Source organism: Salvelinus fontinalis, chromosome 29 (genome assembly GCF_029448725.1).
Source record: "Salvelinus fontinalis isolate EN_2023a chromosome 29, ASM2944872v1, whole genome shotgun sequence".
Lineage (NCBI taxonomy): Eukaryota > Metazoa > Chordata > Actinopteri > Salmoniformes > Salmonidae > Salvelinus > Salvelinus fontinalis.
The window spans coordinates 31,876,680-31,900,337 of NC_074693.1; the positions used below are offsets into that span (position 1 = coordinate 31,876,680).

Sequence of the window (23,658 nt, forward strand, 5' to 3'; positions counted from 1 at the left end):
TACTCATAATATACAGGAGAACGATCGCCTTACGGCGAAAATAGCTGTGCTGCAAGCCCAGCTTCAGACGCAATCGTTAGGCAAGGGTATTTTCAGTGTAGGAAAGGAAGAAACAGCGTCTGTGCCACCAGTAAGTACAGATAGTAACGTTAGTATAAATCCCCCCCGCACAGTCCCCGCAGCCGGACAACTTTCTCATGGCTTCTGGAGGGAAATGCTGTTGGAATGCTCAACCGGTGTCGCTCATTCAGCCGACAGAAACTTTCAACCGGTTTTCCCCATTATGTAGCGAGTCGGAGTCTGAGTCTTCTCTTGTCTCTACTCCTCCCGTTACGGGGTCTGAGACGCCGAAGGCTCCCACCGTTAGCTCTGACAAATTGAAAACCCTAGTCATTGGCGACTCCATTACCCGCAGTATTAGACTTAAAACGAATCACCCAGCGATCATACACTGTTTACCAGGGGGCAGGGCTACCGACGTTAAGGCTAATCTTAATAAAGATGGTGCTGGCTAAAGCTAAATCTGGCGAGTGTAGAGAGTATAGAGATATTGTTATCCACGTCGGCACCAACGATGTTAGGATGAAACAGTCAGAGGTCACCAAGTGCAACATAGCTTCAGCGTGTAAATCAGCTAGAAAGATGTGTCGGCATCGAGTAATTGTCTCTGGCCCCCTCCCAGTTAGGGGGAGTGACGAGCTCTACAGCAGAGTCTCAGCACTCAATCGCTGGTTGAAAACTGTTTTCTGCCCCTCCCAAAAGATAGAATTTGTAGATAATTGGCCCTCTTTCTGGGACTCACCCACAAACAGGACCAAGCCTGACCTGCTAAGGAGTGACGGACTCCATCCTACCTGGAGGGGTGCTCTCATCTTATCTACCAACATAGATAGGGCTCTAACTCCTTTAGCCCCACAATGAAATAGGGTGCAGGCCAGGCAGCAGGCTGTTAGCCAACCTGCCAGCTTAGTGGAGTCTGCCAATAGCACAGTCAGTGTAGTCAGCTCAGCCATACCCATTGAGACTGTGTCTGTGCCTCGACCTAGGTTGGGCAAAACTAAACATGGCGGTGTTCGCCTTAGCAATCTTATTAGGATAAAGACCTCCTCCATTCCTGCCATTATTGAAAGAGATCGTGATACCTCACATCTCAAAATAGGGTTACTTAATGTTAGATCCCTCACTTCAAAGGCAGTCATAGTCAATGAACTAATCACTGATCATAATCTTGATGTGATTGGCATGACTGAAACATGGCTTAAGCCTGATGAATTTACTGTGTTAAATGAGGCCTCACCTCCTGGTTACACTAGTGACCATATCCCCCGTGCATCCCGCAAAGGCGGAGGTGTTGCTAACATCTACGATAGCAAATTTCAATTTACAAAAAAAAAAATGGCGTTTTCGTCTTTTGAGCTTCTAGTCATGAAATCTATGCAGCCTACTCAATCACTTTTTATAGCTACTGTTTACAGGCCTCCTGGGCCATATACAGCGTTCCTCTCTGAGTTTCCTGAATTCCTATCAGACCTTGTAGTCATAGCAGATCATATTCTAATTTTTGGTGATTTTAATATTCACATGGAGAAGTCCACAGACCCACTCCAAAAGTCTTTCGGAGCCATCATCGACTCAGTGGGTTTTGTCCAACATGTCTCTGGACCTACTCACTGCCACAGTCATACTCTGGACCTAGTTTTGTCCCATGGAATAAATGTTGTAGATCTTAATGTTTTTCCACAAAATCCTGGACTATCGGACCACCATTTTATTACGTTTGCAATCGCAACAAATAATCTGCTCAGACCCCAACCAAGGAGCATCAAAAGTCGTGCTATAAATTCTCAGACAACACAAAAATTCCTTGATGCCCTTCCAGACTCCTTCTGCCTACCCAAGGACGTCAGAGGACAAAAATCAGTTAACCACTTAACTGAGGAACTCAATTTAACCTTGCGCAATACCCTAGATGCAGTTGCACCCCTAAAAACGAAAAACATTTGTCATAAGAAACTAGCTCCCTGGTATACAGAAAATACCCGAGCTTTGAAGCAAGCTTCCAGGAAATTGGAACGGAAATGGCGCCACACAAAACTGGAAGTCTTCCGACTAGCTTGGAAAGACAGTACCGTGCAGTACCGAAGAGCCCTCACTGCTGCTCGATCATCCTACTTTTCCAACTTAATCGAGGAAAATAAGAACAATCCAAAATTTCTTTTTGATACTGTTGCAAAGCTAACTAAAAAGCAGCATTCCCCAAGAGAGGATGGCTTTCACTTCAGCAGTAATAAATTCATGAACTTCTTTGAGGAAAAGATCATGACCATTAGAAAGCAAATTACGGACTCCTCTTTGAATCTGCGTATTCCTCCAGGGCTTAGCTGTCCTGGATCTGCACAGCTCTGCGAGGGCCTGGGATCGGGAGAGACACTTAAGTGTTTTAGTACTATATCTCTTGACACAATGATGAAAATAATCATGGCCTCTAAACCTTCAAGCTGCATACTGGATCCTATTCCTACTAAACTGCTGAAGGAGCTGCTTCCTGTGCTTGGCCCTCCTATGTTGAACATAATAAACAGCTCTCTATCCACCGGATGTGTACCAAACTCACTAAAAGTGGCAGTGATAAAGCCTCTCTTGAAAAAGCCAAACCTTGACCCGGAAAATATAAAAAACTATCGGCCTATATCGAATCTTCCATTCCTCTCAAAAATTTTAGAAAAAGCTGTTGCGCAGCAACTCACTGCCTTTCTGAAGACAAACAATGTATACGAAATGCTTCAGTCTGGTTTTAGACCCCATCATAGCACTGAGACTGCACTTGTGAAGGTGGTAAATGACCTTTTAATGGCGTCAGACCGAGGCTCTGCATCTGTCCTCGTGCTACTGGACCTTAGTGCTGCCTTTGACACCATCGATCACCACATTCTTTTGGAGAGACTGGAAACCCAAATTGGTCTACACGGACAAGTTCTGGCCTGGTTTAGATCTTACCTGTCGGAAAGATATCAGTTTGTCTCTGTGAATGGTCTGTCCTCTGACAAATCAAATGTACATTTCGGTGTTCCTCAAGGTTCCGTTTTAGGACCACTATTGTTTTCACTATATATTTTACCTCTTGGGGATGTTATTCGAAAACATAATGTTAACTTTCACTGCTATGCGGATGACACTCAGCTGTACATTTCAATGAAACATGGTGAAGCCCCAAAATTGCCCTCGCTAGAAGCCTGTGTTTCAGACATAAGGAAGTGGATGGCTGAAAACTTTCTACTTTTAAACTCGGACAAAACAGAGATGCTTGTTCTAGGTCCCAAGAAACAAAGAGATCTTCTGTTAAATCTGACAATTAATCTTGATGGTTGTAAAGTCGTCTCAAATAAAACTGTGAAGGACCTCGGCGTTACTCTTGACCCTGATCTCTCTTTTGACGAACATATCAAGACTGTTTCAAGGACAGCTTTTTTCCATCTACGTAACATTGCAAAAATCAGAAATGTTCTGTCCAAAAATGATGCAGAAAAATTAATCCATGCATTTGTTACTTCTAGGTTAGACTACTGCAATGCTCTACTTTCCGGCTACCCGGATAAAGCACTAAATAAACTTCAGTTAGTGCTAAATACGGCTGCTAGAATCCTGACTAGAACCAAGAAATTTGATCATATTACTCCAGTGCTAGCTTCCCTACACTGGCTTCCCGTTAAGGCAAGGGCTGATTTCAAGGTTTTACTGTTAACCTATAAAGCGTTACATGGGCTTGCTCCTACCTATCTTTCCGAGTTGGTCCTGCCGTACATACCTACACGTACGCTACGGTCACAAGACGCAGGCCTCCTAATTGTCCCTAAAATTTCTAAGCAAACAGCTGGAGGCAGGGCTTTCTCCTATAGATCTCCATTTTTATGGAACAGTCTGCCTACCCATGTGAGAGACGCAGACTCGGTCTCAACCTTTAAGTCTTTACTGAAGACTTATCTCTTCAGTAGGTCATATGATTGAGTGTAGTCTGCCCAGGAGTGTGAAGGTGAACGGAAAGGCTCTGGAGCAACGAACCACCCTTGCTGTCTCTCCAGGGCCGGTTCCCCTCTCTCCACTGAGATTCTCTGCCTCTAACCCTGTTACTGGGGCTGAGTCACTGGCTTGCTGGTGCTCTTTCATGCCGTCCCTAGGAGGGGTGCGTCACTTGAGTGGGTTGAGTTACTGACGGGTTGAGTTACTGACGTGAACTTCCTGTCTGGGTTGGCGCCCCCCCTTGGTTGTGCTGTGGTGGTTGTGCTGTGGTGGAGACCTTTGTCGGCCTTGTCTCAGGATTGTAAGTTGGTGGTTGAGGATATCCCTCTAGTGGTGTGGGGGCTGTGCTTTGGCAGAGTGGGTGGGGTTATATCCTTCCTGTTTGGCCCTGTCCGGGGGTTTCTTCGGATGGGGCCACAGTGTCTCCTGACCGCTCCTGTCTCAGCCTCCAGTATTTATGCTGCAGTAGTTTATGTGTCGGGGGGCTGGGGTCAGTTGGTTATACCTGGAGTACTTCTCCTGTCTTATCCAGTGTCCTGTGTGAATTTAAGTATGCTCTCTCTAATTCTCTCGTTCTCTCTTTCTCTCTGAGAACCTGAGCCCTAGGACCATACGTCAGGACTACCGGGCATGCTGACACCTTGCTGTCCCCAGTCCGCCCGGCCTTGCTGCTATTCCAGTTTCAACTGTTTCTGCCTGCGGTTACGAAACCCCTACCTGTCCCAGACCTGCTGTTTTCAACTCTTAATGATCGGCTATGAAAAGCCAACTGAGATTTATTCCTGATTATTATTTGACCATGCTTGTCATTTATGAACATTTTGAAAATCTTGGCTCTCTCTAATTTTCTCCTTCTCTCTTTCTCTCGGAGGACCTGAGCCCTAGGACCATACGTCGGGACTACCGGCCGTGGTGACTCCTTGCTGCCCCCAGTCCGCCTGGCCTTGCTGCTATTCCAGTTTCAACTCTTCTGCCTGCGGTTATGGAACCCCTACCTGTCCCAGACCTGCTGTTTTCAACTCTTAATGATCGGCTATGAAAAGCCAACTGAGATTTATTCCTGATTATTATTTGACCATGCTTGTCATTTATGAACATTTTGAAAATCTTGGCTCTCTCTAATTTTCTCCTTCTCTCTTTCTTTCTCTCGGAGGACCTGGGCCCTAGGACCATGCGTCGGGACTGCCGCCCGTGGTGACTCCTTGCTGTCCCCAGTCCGCCTGGCCTTGCTGCTATTCCAGTTTCAGCTGTTCTGCCTGCGGTTATGGAACCGCCACCTGTCCCAGACCTGTTGTTTTTCAACTCTTAATGATCAGCTATGAAAAGCCAACTGAAAATTATTCATGATTATTATTTGACCATGCTTGTCACTTATGAACATTTTTGAACATCTTGGCATAGTTCTGTTATAATCTCCACCCGGCACAGCCAGAAGAGGACTGGCCACCCCTCATAGCCTGGTTCCTCTCTAGGTTTCTTCCTAGGTTTTGGCCTTTCTAGGGAGTTTTTCCTAGCCACCGTGCTTCTACACCTGCATTCTAGCTGTTTGGGGTTTTAGGCTGGGTTTCTGTACAGCACTTCGAAATATTATCTGATGTACGAAGGGCTATATAAAATAAAATTGATTGATTGATTGATTGGTCACTGGAGCACCAACTGACACCAAAGAGGGCAGGCCCAATAATAATGATGGCCCACCTACCACCACAGCAACCCCATCGGCCCCCACCCATCTATACCCAGAACTGCCACAGGGAGAGAAAAAAGCACCACCTCCCTATTTTCAAAATCCATTCACTCACCTCCCTCAAAACCCCTTTTGACCCCTGCTGTGGTACAGGCACCAGTGTTTGTGGTGCATGAAGGACACCTAAAAGGAAGCATGACTTTGGGGATCCAAGAAGGGCAACTCCTGTGTGAAGAGAGGCCTGAACATGGAGACAGGGAGGAGAGGGATAGAGCATACACACAGGGACGTGGGGGGGGTTCGAACTCCGCCTCACTACAGGGACACAGTGAGTCTCTATCAAGCTACCCACAAGGACGGGGTGTGGGGTCTCAACTAGGCCCTTTGAAGAGAGAAGACAGAGAGCTGGTTCAGTTCTCTTCCACTCCAAACCCAGACTGGTTCAGAAACAGAACACGGGGGGATAGTCAAATAGTCACTGAAGGGTCATGGTCGCCACCAGGACATTGTCCCTCTGGGGCCTTTTTAAGAGGGAACCACAGCAAGGACGATGAAGGTGGGAACAGAACAGAACAAGATGAAGAGGAGGAGGAGCGGGACCTCAGGGAGTCATTGGCACGGGCCAGATCTATGATAGAAGATGCTGAATGTGGAGAGGGCTCGTACCATATAAAAGAGGTAATGATGCGGAAGGTGACAGATTTGGTCGAACCTATTAGACAGTCCGTTCGTCTCAGGGAACAGAACAGCAGGGGTGTCTCGTCCAGGGCAGATTGGGATCCCAAACATGGAGGACGAGAAGGGTCGGAGATGCAGATGCCGTTGAGACCCACTCCGGACGGAAGGCATGAAGAATACCAACCCTGGAAAATAACAGACCTCACCACTTTGATGGGACAATTACCCAGCCTGCATGGGGGTGCCTCTGCATGGCTCCTTCAACTGCAAACACTGACGTCCGGCCTACGGCTCTGTCTAGGTGACATGAGGGCCCTTCTGGCTAGAGCAACAGACCATACCACCATGAGTGCTCTGATAAGAGAGGCAGATCTTGCCACAGCCCCGGCTGCACTGGCCCAGGAAGACTTCCGAGCGGAATTGTGGGCAGTGTTGAGAAGGGTATATCCCACAGAACGAAACCATGCAACCCTTTCATCATTCACCATCAATCCAGGGGAACAACCGGCAGCCTACCTAGACAGAGCGAAGACCACATGGAGAACTGTTCATGAAGAACCATATGACCATACTGGCACCACGGTCAGCATGTGGAAGGAGATGGTGGTGAGCGGCGCTCCAATTGAGGTCCGAACTAAACTAAGGGCCACGGTGGGGTTAATGGCACTTCCCCAGGCTCAGTTCAATTCCCATGTACATCACCACATCACCCAATACAATAAGGACAAGGGAGGGGCTGAAACACAAGTCCAGTCCCTACAGGTACAACTTTTGAAACTACAATTGAAAGAGGCCCAGAAAGGAGAAAAACCCAAGAAACAGATGGTGGCTGAAGATCAACAAGACATCTCACAAATCATTGAAAAAACGGTTTCACAAATGATACAGCAACAACAACCACCCATGGCCCCACAGGGACCTCCCATGCCAGCACCAGGGATGGAACAACCTGTCCCGATGGCCGCACAACCATACTATTACCCACCACAACCAGGCTATTCGTCTACATGGGGAAAACAACCAAGGAACACTGGACCCTGGGGGAGCTGTTACAATTGTAAGCAGACAGGACATATGGCTCGCCAGTGTCCATACCCAGTGACAGCGGCCCAAAATCAGTGGATGGCAAACAGGGCACGAGGATACGCCCCTAGACCGAGAGGGGGAGTAAGGCCAATGATGTATCAACCCCGTGCAGCCCAGCAACCGGCATACAATCACCCTATCACAGACCTGAACCAACAGCCGCCTCCTCCCTTCCAAGGCATGTCAGATGAATATGCCCCATGGCCCTGAAGCTGCCCACCACCACAGAACGAGTATGGGGGTCAACATTTTCCACTACACACCGAACCAACTATCATGTGTGAGGTGGAGGGAGTGACCCACCAATTTTTGGTAGATACAGGATGTACGTATTCTGCCATAAGATCTCGTCAACCACTCTCTTCGGAAACAATACAGGTGGTGGGGGTATCAGGAACACCCGAAGCACAAAACAAGACCATTCCATTGCTTTTCTCATGGGGCCCTTCCAATTTGAAGCATCAGTTCCTATACTGTCCCAATTGTCCAATCAACCTCCTAGGAAGGGATCTACTATGCAAACTGAAATGTTCAATTTACCTTACTGAGAAGGGCGTGGAGGTCTCCATTGATCCTATTCCCTCAACACCTGCCCACCCCGTCAGTGTACTGATGTTACCTATCATCCCAACCCCTGTGTTGTCAGCAACACAAGAAATCTATTGGCTAAAATGCATTGAGACAGGTCCTGGGACCCCGGAGGTCCAGTTTAAGTTCAATCAACTGAAATCACAGATCTATGCATTACACCCATACAAGACCCCACAAGCTGAAATTCACTGCACATTGAATGTGACAGACAATGACGTGAACACATACACCGATGACTGGGATGAGAACATGATGCACCTAACGCCATCCATCAGGTGTTGCACCATTGTGTGTGGACAAGAGGGGGTGGCAGCACCAGTTATCCTACCACCTCATTTGAAATCCTGGTACCTACTAGGGGAGGAGTCAGCTCCCCATGTTACACAGGCAGTGGGTAACGGTTTTGAAGCAAGGAGCTTGGGCCCTATGATCAGACGAGCATCCAAACTCCAGTGGGAACCCACCCAAACACCGGGAATACACAAGGCCACCACTGAAAATATGTGGAGGTTCATGACTGTTGACACTGAAGAACACTGTCTTCCAGAACGACTGACCCTGCCAAGACACCATGGTAAGCCATACACCGACCACCCATCTACCAAAGCATTGATCTCCACCATAGATGAAAGGTTATGGACTCACACCCCTTTTGATGTGGGCCAACTACAGGTGACACCGGTCACCATCACCCTACTAAATCCAGATCAAATACCTATTTACCGAACTCAATACCGTTTGAAACCCGAACAGATCATGGGGATCGAACCGACCATTGATGGGTTACTGAGAGGACAGGTTATCTATCGAACTGTATCTCCATGGAACACGCCGATTCTACCAGTGCTGAAAGCCGGAGGAGAAACATACCGGATGGTTCAAGACTTCCGAGCAGTAAATGACGTTACTGCACCAATAGACCTACCTGTCCCTGACCCTCACATCACTCTGAGCAACCTGTCTCCAAAACACCAATACTTCACGGTGGTGGATCTGGCTAATGCTTTCTTCAGCATCCCACTTGATGAAGCCTCTCAGCCACTCTTTGCTTTCACGTATGAACATCATCAGTACACTTATTTTGTTCTTCCACAGGGTTATAGGTGTTCACCCGGAATATTCAATCATATCCTAAAGACACACCTGGCAGAGTTGAAAATCCCAGAAGGTGTGATACTAATCCAATATGTAGATGACCTTTTGCTGGGGGCTCCCACGTCTGATCTCTGCCTACAGATGACAAAAACACTACTGGACTTACTGGCCGTCAAAGGATACAAAGTCAAAATGAGCAAAGTCCAGACCTGTCGCAGAACTGTCCTTTTCCTTGGCAGAGAAATCTCAGGAGAAGGAGCAGGACTCTCCAAAAGCCACAGAGACTCGATACTTCATCATCCACGCCCCATCACGGTGTCGGGAATGTTGTCTTTCCTTGGCTTGACAGGGTACAGCCGAACACACATCCCAGACTACACTGCCAGAACTGAGCCACTGAGAGAAATAGTGCGAGAGGCGGGACCAAGGAACCTACACTCGTCATTGACATGGACCACTGAAGCATCAAAGGCGTTTGCACTCTTGAAAACAGATCTCTCAGTGGCAGCAGCATTGACATCACCTGACTACAAAAACAAATTCCATCTGGATGTTTCTGAAAAGGAAGGATTCACATCATCCATCCTTTTTCAGAAACAAGAGGGGGAGAGAAGAGTGTTGATGTATCACTCCTCCAAATTGGACCACATTGAAGTAGGACAAACCACGTGTTCCAGGTATGTGGCTGCAGTGGCAAAAGCTATTGAAAAAACAGCCCACCTGGTAATGTGTCATCCATTGGAGATTCACACCCACCATGGGGTTGCAGCATATCTGATGAGCAAAGAATTCACGTTCAGCGCTGAAAGAAAAACGAAAATCCAGAATAAATGCACACAATCTCACATCACATTTGTCAACACTGACAAAAACATGGCAGACGCACTCAATGCTGAAGAAGGTCTGCCCCACTCCTGTGCAGAAAGAGCTGCACAAGAATTGAAACTGAGACCTGACCTGGGGAACGAACCACTCACCAACCCGGACCTATGGTTATACACAGATGGATGCTGCTATAGAGGAGAGGAAGGGAACATAGCAGCATACGCAGTGGTGCAGCAGCTCCCGGATAGATCACATGTGACTTTGGAATCTGCCATCATCACACAACCTGCATCAGCCCAGCTAGCTGAAATCATAGGGTTGACACAAGCTCTGGAAAGAGCTGAAGGAAAGACTGTAAACATCTACACCGACTCAGCGTATGCTCATGGAGCAGTCCATACTGATGGACCACAATGGGTTAGACGCAACTTCACCACCACAGGAAACATGCCAATCAAACACAAGACACAGATGGAAAAATTGATTAAATCAGTCTCATTACCTAAGAAGGTGGCCATCATGAAGTGTAAAGGACATCAACAACTGAAAAACAGAATCAGCGAGGGAAATTATGCAGCTGACAAAGCAGCCAAGAAAGCTGGTGGATACACCCCGAGACAAATGATACTTCAGATTCAACCAGCTCGGACTGAGCTCACAGGGCAACACATAAAAGAACTCCAGTTTTCAGCAGGACCCTATGAACACTCAGTATGGGGACAGAAAGGGGCCACCAAAGGACCTGATGAACTGTGGAGATGCCATGATGGCAGACTAGTGGCCCCTGCAAACCTCTGTCCAGAACTATTACGAGAAGCTCATGGGCCCACACACGAAGGCAAACTGAAAACTTTACAGAAGGTGTCCCACATCTGGTGGCACCCCCACATGAAAGACATGACAGATTTGTTTTGTGACGAGTGTAGCATTTGTGGTAGCCACAATCCAAAGAAACCATATCAAACGCCCATGGGTTCATACCCAGTCCCAAATGCTTGTTTTCAGGACATCAGCATAGATTACACAGATATGGGGCAAGACAATGTGACAAATGGGAAAAGGTACCTGTTAGTTATGGTAGACAGGTTCTCTAAATGGGTTGAGGCAATACCAACAGCAAGGGAGGATGCAAAATCGGTCATTAAGTGGCTGCAAACCGAACTCATACCAAGGTACGGAGTCCCCAGGCAAATCAGATCCGACAATGGATCCCACTTCAGTAACAAACACCTGAGACAGGTGGAGGAAAGATTTGGCATAGTACACAAATTTGGGTCAGTGTATAAGCCCCAATCGCAGGGCCTCGTGGAACGCTCAAATCAGACTCTTAAGGCTAAGATAGCTAAGGTATGTGCAGGTTCAAAGTTGACATGGGTTGAAGCCCTGCCCCTGGCATTGATGGCCATGAGAGCCTCGCCAGGTGCAGGCACCCATCTCTCTCCTCATGAGATAATGACTGGGAGGGTCATGCCTGGTCCACCGAGGGAGGGAGGTCATATGACCCCCCTCGATGTACAACAAATTGAAATGTCTGAATATGTGAGAAAACTGACGGAACTTTCTGCAGCTCTCTCCAAACAGATTCACAAGGTCCAGCAGGGGGAGCTGACGGGAGATCCGGCATCATTGAAGGTAAAAGTTGGTGACTGGGTAAGGGTGAGAGTCCACAAGAGAAAGTGGCTAGAACCCAGGTGGACTGGACCGTACGAAGTGGGGGAGGTTACTTCACACTCAGTCCAGGTCAAAGGTAAATCGGGCGCACCTTGGCATCACCTTACACATTGTACACCAGCCCCAACTCCTTCTAGAACTCTGACTGAAGTCAGGGCCGATTTGGCCAATCTCAATTCGACCCCAAACAAACAAACCTTAGTTGGTGAAAATGGGACGCCAGCCCCAGTTTCCACGAACTAAGGCTATTCACTTAGGACCGGGATATCTCACTCCCTGGGAAAGAATGGGAATTTCAGGTCCCTTGTTTGTTATTTTCATAATCATTATTGGAGTGTCCCTAGGAACTTTCACATGGCTCATACAACAGCTCACACATCCACCCCTCTCACATCATACAACCACTAATGTCACGTCTAACATTACCCTCGATCTCACCAGTCCCGTTATACACAAACGTAGCACTACACCCACAGACCAACCATGTACTCCAACAAAGGTTAGAAGCATCACCTTATGTGTACCCTCTAATGCGACCACTACCATCACACTGACTTGGGGAGTATTGGGAAAAGCTAGGAATGGCCTGGGAGGGCATGCTTTAGAGTACACCAGATTTGACTGGTATATGACAAAAGGGGGGTTTCAGGAGTGGACATGGAAGAGCCTGGTCGCTGAGACTGGTCCTGACTGGTCCAGTTATTCATCAGGGCAAGCAGTTCTTAGCTGGCGACAAAGATTAACATTGACTAGGACTAAATTGCGTAATTGGGGTCTATCACTAATTATCCGACCAGGTACTGGGACGGGTTGTCAGGATTTTATATTAGCACCTCAGGTAGAGTCTAGCCAGGATCTACTATATTGGCCATTAAAAATCTGCATTACACAGCAGGCTCAGCCCTCTGCTATTTCTGACCGGTTTACTGTATTAAAATCAAAGGGGAAGGGTGAGTGGGGTCCTATTAATATGGTCACCACTCCTACTACCCCTGATGATACCATTCTTACTGTCACCGGAATCTCAGGATTCACTAACAATTGGCTTTTATTGACTGAACAAGCAGCTAACACAACCCTGAAAAGCTGTGTTGTTTGCATGGGAGCTAGACCATTGCTCCGCATAGTCCCAGCCGCTATTAGCGGAGACTGTCTAATACCCCTTATGGAAAGAGACAACCCACCTGAGAAGTGTTCACAGTGGGACGCTGTTTATCCAGTAGTCACCACGGCTGTCAAGAAACCGATATTCTCCTCCAGTGTGGCTAGAGCTAATTTTACATGCATAACCATGACAGTTGGAGGGACATTCTTGGGTAAGCTCCCTGCTAGATGGTGCGGGTACACTTTCATGCTCACGGCAATCTTTAAACCAGTGTCTAGAGCTGATGTGTGGTGGTGGTGTGGGGGAACTAGTCTGTTTGACAGACTTCCCCTCAATGCCACTGGTACTTGTGCACTTGTAACTCTTTTGTTGCCCATCTCTGTCTACCCCATAGGCGTCCAAGATCTGCTCACTCGTATACAAGCCCTGGGTCCTGAATATTGGCCTATCAGGACCAAGCGCACGGTGGGCCCTTCTGCTGGGGACCCAACTTACATTAATGCAATTGGTGTCCCCAGGGGGGTACCAGATAAGTATAAACTGGTTGACCAAGTGGCCGCAGGTTTTGAATCATCATTTTGTTGGTGGTGTACAGTTAATAAAAATGTGGACAGAATTAACTACATTCATTTTAATGTCCAGAAACTGGGCAATTGGACTCAACAAGGCTTCGAGGCGGTCCATGGACAATTGGCAGCTACGTCCCTGATGGCATTTCAAAATAGAATCGCGGTTGATATGTTATTGGCTGAACGGGGGGGGGGTCTGTGCAATGTTTGGTGAACAGTGTTGTACTTTCATTCCCAATAACACAGCTACGGATGGGAGTCTGACTGTAGCATTGGAGGGACTTCGTACCCTTAATGGTAAGATGAAACAGCATTCTGGAGTGGACACTACTATGTGGGACTCATGGATGGATGCTTTTGGTAAATATAAGACGCTGGTTTCCTCCATCCTAGTATCAATTTCTGTTTTTGCGGCCATTCTTGTACTTTGTGGATGCTGTTGCATTCCATGTGCGCGCACGCTTGCTAGCCGTGTTATAACTGCCGCCATAGACCCTAATCAGGAAAGGGCCCAAATGTTCCCATTGCTTGAGGATGGGGAAGCTGGACCTGTCTATATATTTGAGGACTAAGATACTTTTATGTCACGTCTCTTGTGAGACGTGAAGAGAGGGAATTAAAAATTTGTCTTCTGACAAATTTTATCCCTTAGCTTTGTCTTTTTATACTTTTATGTCACGTCTCTTGTGAGACGTGAAGAGAGGGAATTAAAAATTTGTCTTCTGACAAATTTTATCCTTTAGTTTTGTCTTTTTATATACTTTTATGTCACGTCTCTTGTGAGACGTGAAGAGGGGGATTTGTAAGAAATTGTATTAGATATTGGTAACTTGTTTTAACAACTTCTCAACATTAGCTATAGTTGACACAACATACACACCCCCTCTTTCTCTTGGACATATGCTGGACTCATTAGACATATACACGACACCCACAACTCCCCTCCCCCATGACAATCACACAGACACACCCAACCCATGGTTGGACCTCAGGACAAAGAACTATCTCAGGAACCAATGGAACGTGGACACCAGGCCTGATCAGGACTACCCAAGACCCAGATCGACCAATCGGAAGGCCGGACTCGCAGATCTACCTACTTTGCTTGTTGTCTATATAGTACTGTACAATTCTGGAAACTGGTCTCTTTCCCGGACGATTCACTAGGAGTCAGACAGAAAGAGCCTTGCTGCAAGATTTTACTAAGATATCTTTACATGTGATTAAACGGCCTTATTATAAAATTATCCACCTCGTCCTATTGTCTCCTCTTGTTCTCCTGTCAACAGTAAACGTTTTACTAACACAGGGGGATTAGCTCAAATGGTAGAGCGCTCGCTTAGCATGCGAGAGGTAGCGGGATCGATGCCCGCATCCTCCAATTATTTAGTTTGGTTCAATCATCACACATTGTTGTTGTAGCTCTGGACTGATTTAACTAATCGAAGGATTAGTTACCAAATTGAAACAAGTGTGCTTGTCTGGCTCTAAAATGAAAATGTCTATTGTTGGGGGTACCCGAGGACTACAGTTGGGAAACACCAGTGGAAGGTAGAGCGTGGTGACGAGTTGAAATATTAATAAAAAATAGGCCTATCGGTAGACGCTGCTATCGTGGCTGTTAATCATATATTAGGCTAAGTACTGTTTTATACTCTGTACTTTCAATTGTTTTGAGTCCATGACATATTTCTCATGCAGTGTTTTAGTAGGATTATTTAGGGACAGTTCAAAAATTACTGGGTGAGTGGAGGCTTGTAACTCTCAAACTCTAGGGGTGTTTCTCCAAACATACTACCTACCATGCTCCACAGTCATGCTCCGAATGTTTTCTCCAGTACGTTCTCTTGAGTATGTTCTTGTGAGGACCAGAGTGGGGAGAATACATAAAACAATACATTTAAGAAGCACTCGCACAACCCCTACTGTATTACCTCACGCTTCACCGCCCCATTCACTGAACCTCCTTCCAGCCAGGACAATGGCAACAATAGACGAAACAAGATATACACAAAGCGTACATTGGACTTCATAATTATCAGCTACATATGTGAATCGTAACAATTTAGCTAGCCAGATAGTGTAAGAAATTGTATTAGATATTGGTAACTTGTTTTAACAACTTCTCAACATTACCTATAAGTTGACACAACATACACACCCCCTCTTTCTCTTGGACATATGCTGGACACATAGGACATATACACGGCACCCACAATTCCCCTCCCCCATGACAATCACACAGACACACCCAACCCATGGTTGGACCTCAGGACAAAGAACTCTCAGGAACCAATGGAACGTGGACACCAGGCCTGATCAGGACTACCCAAGACCCAGATCGACCAATCGGAAGGCCGGACTCGCAGATCTACCTACTTTGCTTGTTGTCTATATAGTACTGAACAATTCTGGAAACTCCCTCTTTTCCGGACGATTCACTAGGAGTCAGACTGAAAGAGCCTTGCTGCAAGATTTTACTAAGATATCTTTACATGTAATTAAACTGCCTTATTATAAAATTATCCACCTCGTCCTATTGTCTCCTCTTGTTCTCCTGTCAACAGTAAACGTTTTACTAACAAACTTGGAAGCAGAGGATGGTCAAAACATATTTGTATACGGCCCAATAGAAAATCCATCGGACAGGAGACGAGAGGGAGAAATTTATCCAGAGGAGAGGTGACCTTTTCGAGGGAGAATCGCGATTCAACACACACAGGAAACTGATCAAAGAGCTCGAAACTAAAGAGGTGAGCAGATGCCCGTTTGACCAAAATCTGTATATTGTATTATAGCCAATATCTAAATTCAATGATCAGGAGTACTGTGGTGAGTGAATTGTTGCTAAATTTATGTGGAATTGTTTAGAATTTAAGGCATTGTGTACAGATATCTAAGTATTAATAGGTCAAAGACTTATTCACATAGTCTGGCACTACGCGGTATGCTGATCGAGTAGGTGTACAGTGAAGAATAGGCTTTATAACGATTCACATAGTCGGGCCATATTTGACAGTCGATCAGGTAGGGGTTACCGTGAAGAATCCATAATTAAAAGATGGGATCCAAATAGCCGGGCAGTAGTTAGATTTGGCAAATCAGCTAGGTGTTACCGTGAAGACCCATAAAAAAAAAAAAAAAAAAAAAATATATATATATATATAACGATTCACACAGTCGGGCCATATTTGACAGTCGATCAGATAGGGGTACCGTGAAGAATCCATACGTTTTCAAATAGTCGTGCAGTAGCTATACTTAGCTAGGTGTTACGTGAGAAATCTAATGTGAATTCAAATAGTCGTGCAGTAGCTATACTTAGCTAGGTGTTACGTGAGAATTCTAATGTAATATTGCATGTGTAAGTTGTGTTGTAATTATATGTGTAAGTTGTGTTGTCGCAATGTGGGGGATTGAACGTTCCACGAGACCAATTGCTACTAACTAGCCATATGCTAGTTGAGGCTGTGATAAAGTGACCGCCGTGTCGATGTGTATATATTGCTGTGAAGCAACTATTTTCTGCTGATGAGTTGACCGGATTTTTCCCTCTCCTGCTGTTGATAAATCCCTAAGGGTGAGAATCAATTTGAAAATTATTATAGAAGCGCGTGAATTACTAGTATACTGTCCCCAAAGGAAATTTCTGAAATGTTTTGGCAAAGTATTTAATTAATCGGAAAAAGTTCAAATTAAATCGGAAAAGTTAATAGAAATAATATCTTTCGAATTATATATCATATAATTGCCATTCCAATTATATCAGGAGCGCCTGAATTACTAGTATATTGTCCCCAAAGGAAACTTCTGAAATATTTTGCCAAAGTATTTAATTAATTAAATTAGCGAAAAGCAATAATGTTTTTTATTAAAAGTACCTAAAACTGTCATTCCAATTATAACAGGAGCGCGTGAATATATTCGTATATTGTTTCAAAGAGATATAGCTGATATATTGTTGGAAAACGAAAATAATTCATCGAATACACGCCAATAAAATCCTTTGTCCACGCGAGTCGGACACGGGACTGGGGGAAGAGAGGGGAAGAAAAATACATCGCTGGTTTCGATCAGTAACGGGCTAAAGTATACAAAGACAATAATAGACCCAGACATAGCTTAACGACAAAATGACCACGACTATCGTCCCCAAACACAAATTCAACGAATATTTAGATCAGAGAATGAAAGACAGAGCAGGCGGGAAATTACACTACAAACCCGTTAAAAAGATTTGGGAGGAAGTGAGGCTGAAATGGACTCAAACAGGTTTTCTTAGTGGAGTCGCCCCATCAAAAGGGCAACTCCTCATTATGGAGAAAGAATTGGAGGAAGCAGTGAAGCAAGGGATAGAATGTGAAGTTGATAAGAATAAGAGTCACTTATTTAAAAAAAGAAGGGACAAAGCAAAGGGAAAAGGCACAGGCTGAGATGAGAATAGGTTTATGGGCAATTGAGGAAATTAGGAAAGCTCTCCCTTACCGGAAACCTGATACGATGGGAGTGGTCACTGGAGCACCAACTGACACCAAAGAGGGCAGGCCCAATAATAATGATGGCCCACCTACCACCACAGCAACCCCATCGGCCCCCACCCATCTATACCCAGAACTGCCACAGGGAGAGAAAAAAGCACCACCTCCCTATTTTCAAAATCCATTCACTCAGCAATCACCTCCCCCCTTCCAGGGCATGTCTGACGAATATGCTCCATGGCCCTGAAGCTGCTCACCACTAACCTACACTCATCATTGACCTGGACTACTGAAGCATCAAAGGCTTTTGCACTCTTGAAAACAGACCTCTAAGTGGCAGTAGCCTTAACAGCACCTGACTAAAAAAAAAACAAGTTCCATCTGGATGTTTCTGAAAAGGAGGGATTTACATCATCCATCCTTTTCCAGAACCTAGAGGGGGAGAGAAGAGTGTTGAGGTATCACTCCTCCAAACTGGACTACATTGAAGAAGGACAAACCACATGTTCCAGGTATGTGGCTGCAGTGGCAAAAGCTATTGGAAAAACAGCCCACATGATAATGTGCCATCCATTGGAAATCCACACCCACCATGGGGTTGCAGCATATCTGATGAGCAAAGAATTCACGTTCAGCGCTGAAAGGAAAACGAAAATCCAGAATAAATGCACACAATCACACATCACATTTGTCAACACTGACAAAAACATGGCAGACGCACTCAATGCTGAAGGTCTACCCCACTCCTGTGCAGAAAGAGCTGCACAGGAACTGAAACGGAGACCTGACCTGGGGAATGAACCACTCACCAACACACACAGATATGGGGAAAGACAATGTGACTAATGGAAAAAGGTACCTGTTAGTTATGGTAGACAGGTTCTCTAAATGGGTTGAGGCAATACCAACAGCAGGGGAGGATGCAAAATAGGTCATTAAGTGGCTGCAAACCAAACTCATGTGTGTTGTTTAATGACAAACGCTCCATGTACCAATAGGGTCGGATGTGTAAATGTCAACTGATTAATGTGTATTGTGTAATGACAAACGCTCCATGTACCAATAGGGTCGGATGTGTAAATGTCAACTGATTAATGGATGTTGTTTAATGATGGGGTTAGTGTACAGGCCACAATCTCATAAGTCTCGTGGAACGCGCCAATCAAATGTATGTGCAGGTTTGAAGTTGATTTGGGTTGAAGTCCTGCCCCTGGCGTTGCTGGCCATGATAGCCTCTCCAGGTGCAGGCACCCATCTCTCTCCTCATGAGACAATGGCTGGAGGAGTCATGCTTGGTCCACCAAGGAAGGGAGGTCATATGCCCGCCCTTGATGTACAACAAATTGTAATGTTTGATAATTGACGGAACATTCTGCAGCTCTCTCCACACAGATTCATAAGGTCCAACGGGGAAGCAGAAGGGAGATCTGGCACACGGAAGTTAAAATTGGTGACTGGGTGGGGTTAATGTCCACAAGAGAAAGTGGCTAGAACCCAGGTGGAATGGACAGTACGAAGTGAGGGAGGTTACTTCACACTCAGTCCAGGTCAAAGGTAAATCAGGCGCACCTTGGCACCACCTCACACATTGCACTCCAGCCCCAATCCCTTCTAGAACACTGACAGAAGTCAGAGCTGATTTAAACAGCTTAAATTCGATTCCAAATGAAGACATTTCTGACTCAGGTGATGCGGAATCAAACTCCGCCTCCCCTGATAAAGGAACCTCGCCCAGTTAGAGGGATATTTCTCCCTCCCTGGGCAAGGCTAGGGATATCTGGCCCCTTATTTGTGATATTCCTACTGACATTTGGGGTGTCCCTGGGCACTTTCACATGGTTATTAGAATAACTATAACCGGATCCCCATGGATGTATGTCACGGACACTCTAGTCTAACTAGGTAATAATAGATTAAAAAATTAAAAAAATTAAAAATTTAGAAAACAATAGTTAAAATAAGAAACTAATATGGCTCAAATTGAGAAGGTTGAATAAGAGTGGGTGGAGAGCTATGCAGAGAATGGACAGAAGATGGCAGTATTGCAGCACCCAATGGTCTCCCAGCCGACTGGTTGAATGCTGGTGACATAATTTTGTTTTTTGGAGTAAACATTAAGGTTAAGGGTTTCCGTGTACCCAGAGATAAGATATCTTAAAAGAATACACTCATATGGGAATAGGAGTTTTACTTTCTGAGTTTTATTTAGGCAAGGGACTTTGAGAAGATAAAGGGTTCTTTTGGTATGTTTAGATATGGAACACGAATGTAGGTGTAACATTTTGACCTGTTTTCTGTTTCCATTGCATTTTCCGGCGACTTGATCACTCGCGGGGAAATGTGGTGAGAATAATGAGATTGTGTCATTTGGGATACTAGTTTTGAGGTAAATTGATTATAATAGAGTTTATAACTCTTGACCATAAGGTAAGCATTTGTATTGGCCATTAGAAGATAGAGATAGGTTAATTAAGGTTATGTTAGGACTTTAAAGGTTGACACTATAAGACCTGTGGTTATTTTTAAATCCATGCAGATAAAGTCAAAACAGTGAGACACTTAGTTAATATTGTGAAGGAGCACACAGTTGTTATTGACTATTATTACAAAAAGGCAGACAGATGGGTCTACCCCGCACTGTTCAGACCTTGAAGGTTTGAGAGCAGAGTGGGGAGGGTGGACCAGGAAATGAGCAAGGTAGGCTGTGAAATAAGATAGGAGAAAGGGGTTAACATATATAAGCAGCACAGATACATTTCAAAGTAGATAAGCCACTTGACAGAGAATTGGAAAAGAATAGATATGAATGTACGCCCAAGGGAGAATTGGATATGCGGGGAATAAAAGGGACGTTCCTAGAATATGATGTACTAAGTTATTATTTAGAGTAGGTAAGGTTGATACCTGGCCAGAGCCAGGTATCAAACGAAGGAGGGTACATTGTGGACTAGGAAAGGATGGGGCCTATTGGATAATAAACTTATTTAAAATTAAACATTTATAGCTAAAAAATTAGACATAGAAGTTAAATATATAATCAGAAAGAACAAATGAGGAACTGTTTGCTAACCAGACCTGTATGTCCAAGAGTTTATACATTGCAGGTGAATTAAGGGAGAAGGTGAATCACTCGACCTGGGGGCATATCGCACTTGGAGGGTGAGACACACTGACACTGCCGAATGATCACAGAGTTAAGGAGAAGAACTGTTGCTAATAAAGCTCAGGGGTCAACTCCTTAATGAAGAATTCCCTGACCCCGACCTTTCCTCACTGTGTTCGTTCATAGAAGTGAAAGTGTTGCTTGATCTCTGGCTGATGATGTGTTCTCTGGGAGAGGGTGGGGTTTTACAGGACTGCTTGTAGTCCTGAGCTGTCTGATCAGGATACGATGGGGATGATACCATCGCAGTGCTGCCGGAACCACCACCAGTTCCAACGGACCAGGGTTCAGCCGGCCTCCTCCACCACTTCAAGACCAAGTCCCACGCCATCACCTAAGCTCTCCAATCTGGTACAGATAATAAATATAAAAGACATCTCAGATAGTGAACATTTGGGGACTGAAACTGAGTATGAGGAAAGGGAGAATATGTGGTTGACCTACAAAACACTTAATAGAAAGGACTGTGTCGTATGTGGACATGCCAGACCTATTCTGGCTGCTCACCCATTTGTCCTAAGTAATGGGGAAGGTTGGATGTGCATATTGGAAAAGTTCGAGCCAAATTCAACCCTGTGTAAAACTCTGAGTCTTGTGTTCCCAGTGGTCCCTCCCCAGAAGGTACCGTGGGGAGTTAAGGCATATGGGGGATATAACAGCTGTATCCCTGGCACAGGTAGCGGTATGGACTATGGAGGGCTCCCTGCTACTACCTGCATCACTAATACCACTAGGAACTGGAGGTGTTGCTGATGTATGGTGGATGTGTGGACCTGCCAGGCGGTTAACCCCATTTTTGAAAGGAAATTGTCGTTGCTCATGTGTTTTGGCCAGTCTGATACCACCGTTGCCTATTATTATAGCTAATCAACTTCTGGGAGCTACACAGGACACAGAGGCTTGGGACCAACCCAGGAGACGGCAGAAACGTGACGCTCCTTGGTCCGAGGGTACAGATAACATGCACACCAACCTGTTGGGGGTCCCAATAGGGGTCCCCCACGAATTCCAGACATTAACCAGGAATGATGGCCTGTGGCATCTGATGCCCATCATTGGCCCAGCTATTGTTGATGTTAAAACAAAAGGTCTGGATCAATTATAAACACACCCACACAGGACTTACAGGGATGGCTGAACAATTGGATGCTGCCTCACAAACCAGTAGACACAATAGACTAACACTGGACATAAGTCTGGCCAACAAGGGAGGTGTAACAGTGTTGCACGTTTGTTCCTAACAATACTAGTCCGGATGGGAGCATTTCAAAAGCTCTGAGTGGGTTGGCAAGGTTAACAGTGGAGATGAAGGGTCTTGCAGGTGTGGAGGAGAGTGGACTGTTCCCCTGGCTGGGTGGTTGTTTTGGTAAGTACACTGCAATGATGATTACTGGATTTCTGACACTAGTTGTGGTTTTTCATTTCTGTGTTGCCTGTATCATACCTTGTTTGAAGAAGTTTGTTACAGATGTGTAAGGAGCCTCTAGTATGATGCCGTTGCTTGATGCTCCAGTTGGAGAGGCTGATACGAAAACGAGCTTCCGCAGGAGAGTGGGCTGACAGAGGAGGACCCTTGGTTTGCTGTAGTTGATGTTGAATGAATAAAAAGTGATGTTTGTCCTCCCTGTTGTGAAGGTTTGAAGTTCCCGGGTGGCGACGAGCCCACCTGGTACAGGTTGCATAGAGGGATGGACCTGAGGGTTTAACATATTCTCGTTTTTTGGTTTACTAATGTGTGGTTGGCCACTCCAGGGGTAGTTATTGGAGTGGTCTCCTTTTTGGTCCTTGCTCATTTACGACTCAACTTACATTGATGCTATTGGTCTCCCTAGGGGGTGCCAGATGAATATAAACTGGCGGACCAAGTGACAGCTGGGTTTGAATCACCATTTTGTTGGTGGTGTACAGTTAATAAAAATGTGGACAGAATTAACTACATTCATTTTAATGTCCAGAAACTGGGCAATTGGACTCAACAAGGCTTCGAGGCGGTCCATGGACAATTGGCAGCTACGTCCTTGATGGCATTTCAAAATAGAATCGCGGTTGATATGTTATTGGCTGAACGGGGGGGGGGGTCTGTGCAATGTTTGGTGCACAGTGTTGTACCTTCATTCCCAATAACACAGCTACGGATAGGAGTCTGACTGTAGCATTGGAGGGACTTCGTACCCTTAATGGTAAGATGAAACAGCATTCTGGAGTGGACACTACTATGTGGGACTCATGGATGGATGCCTTTGGTAAATATAAGACGCTGGTTTCCTCTATCCTAGTATCAATTTCTGTTTTTGCGGCCATTCTTGTAATAACTGCAGCCATAGACCCTAATCAGGAAAGGGCCCAAATGTTCCCATTGCTTGAGGATGGGGAAGCTGGACCTGTCTATCTATTTGAGGACTAAGATACTATTATGTCACGTCTCTTGTGAGACGTGAAGAGAGGGAATCAAAAATTTGTCTTCTGACAAATTTTATCCCTTAGCTTTGTCTTTCCATACTTTTATGTCACGTCTCTTGTGAGACGTGAAGAGAGGGAATTAAAAATTTGTCTTCTGACAAAGTTTATCCTTTAGTTTTGTCTTTTATATACTTTTATGTCACGTCTCTTGTGAGACGTGAAGAGGGGGATTTGTAAGAAATTGTATTAGATATTGGTAACTTGTTTTAACAACTTCTCAACATTACCTATAA

At 45.4% G+C, this 23,658-nt stretch overlaps 1 non-coding gene across 1 annotated transcript; it reads left to right on the top strand.

Moving 5' to 3' along the window:
- Window positions 1-14,632: 14,632 nt before the first annotated feature.
- On the top strand, window positions 14,633-14,705 carry trnaa-agc (transfer RNA alanine (anticodon AGC)). The gene has a single exon. It is a non-coding gene; the product is annotated as a tRNA-Ala (tRNA).
- The last annotated feature ends 8,953 nt before the right edge of the window (window positions 14,706-23,658 follow it).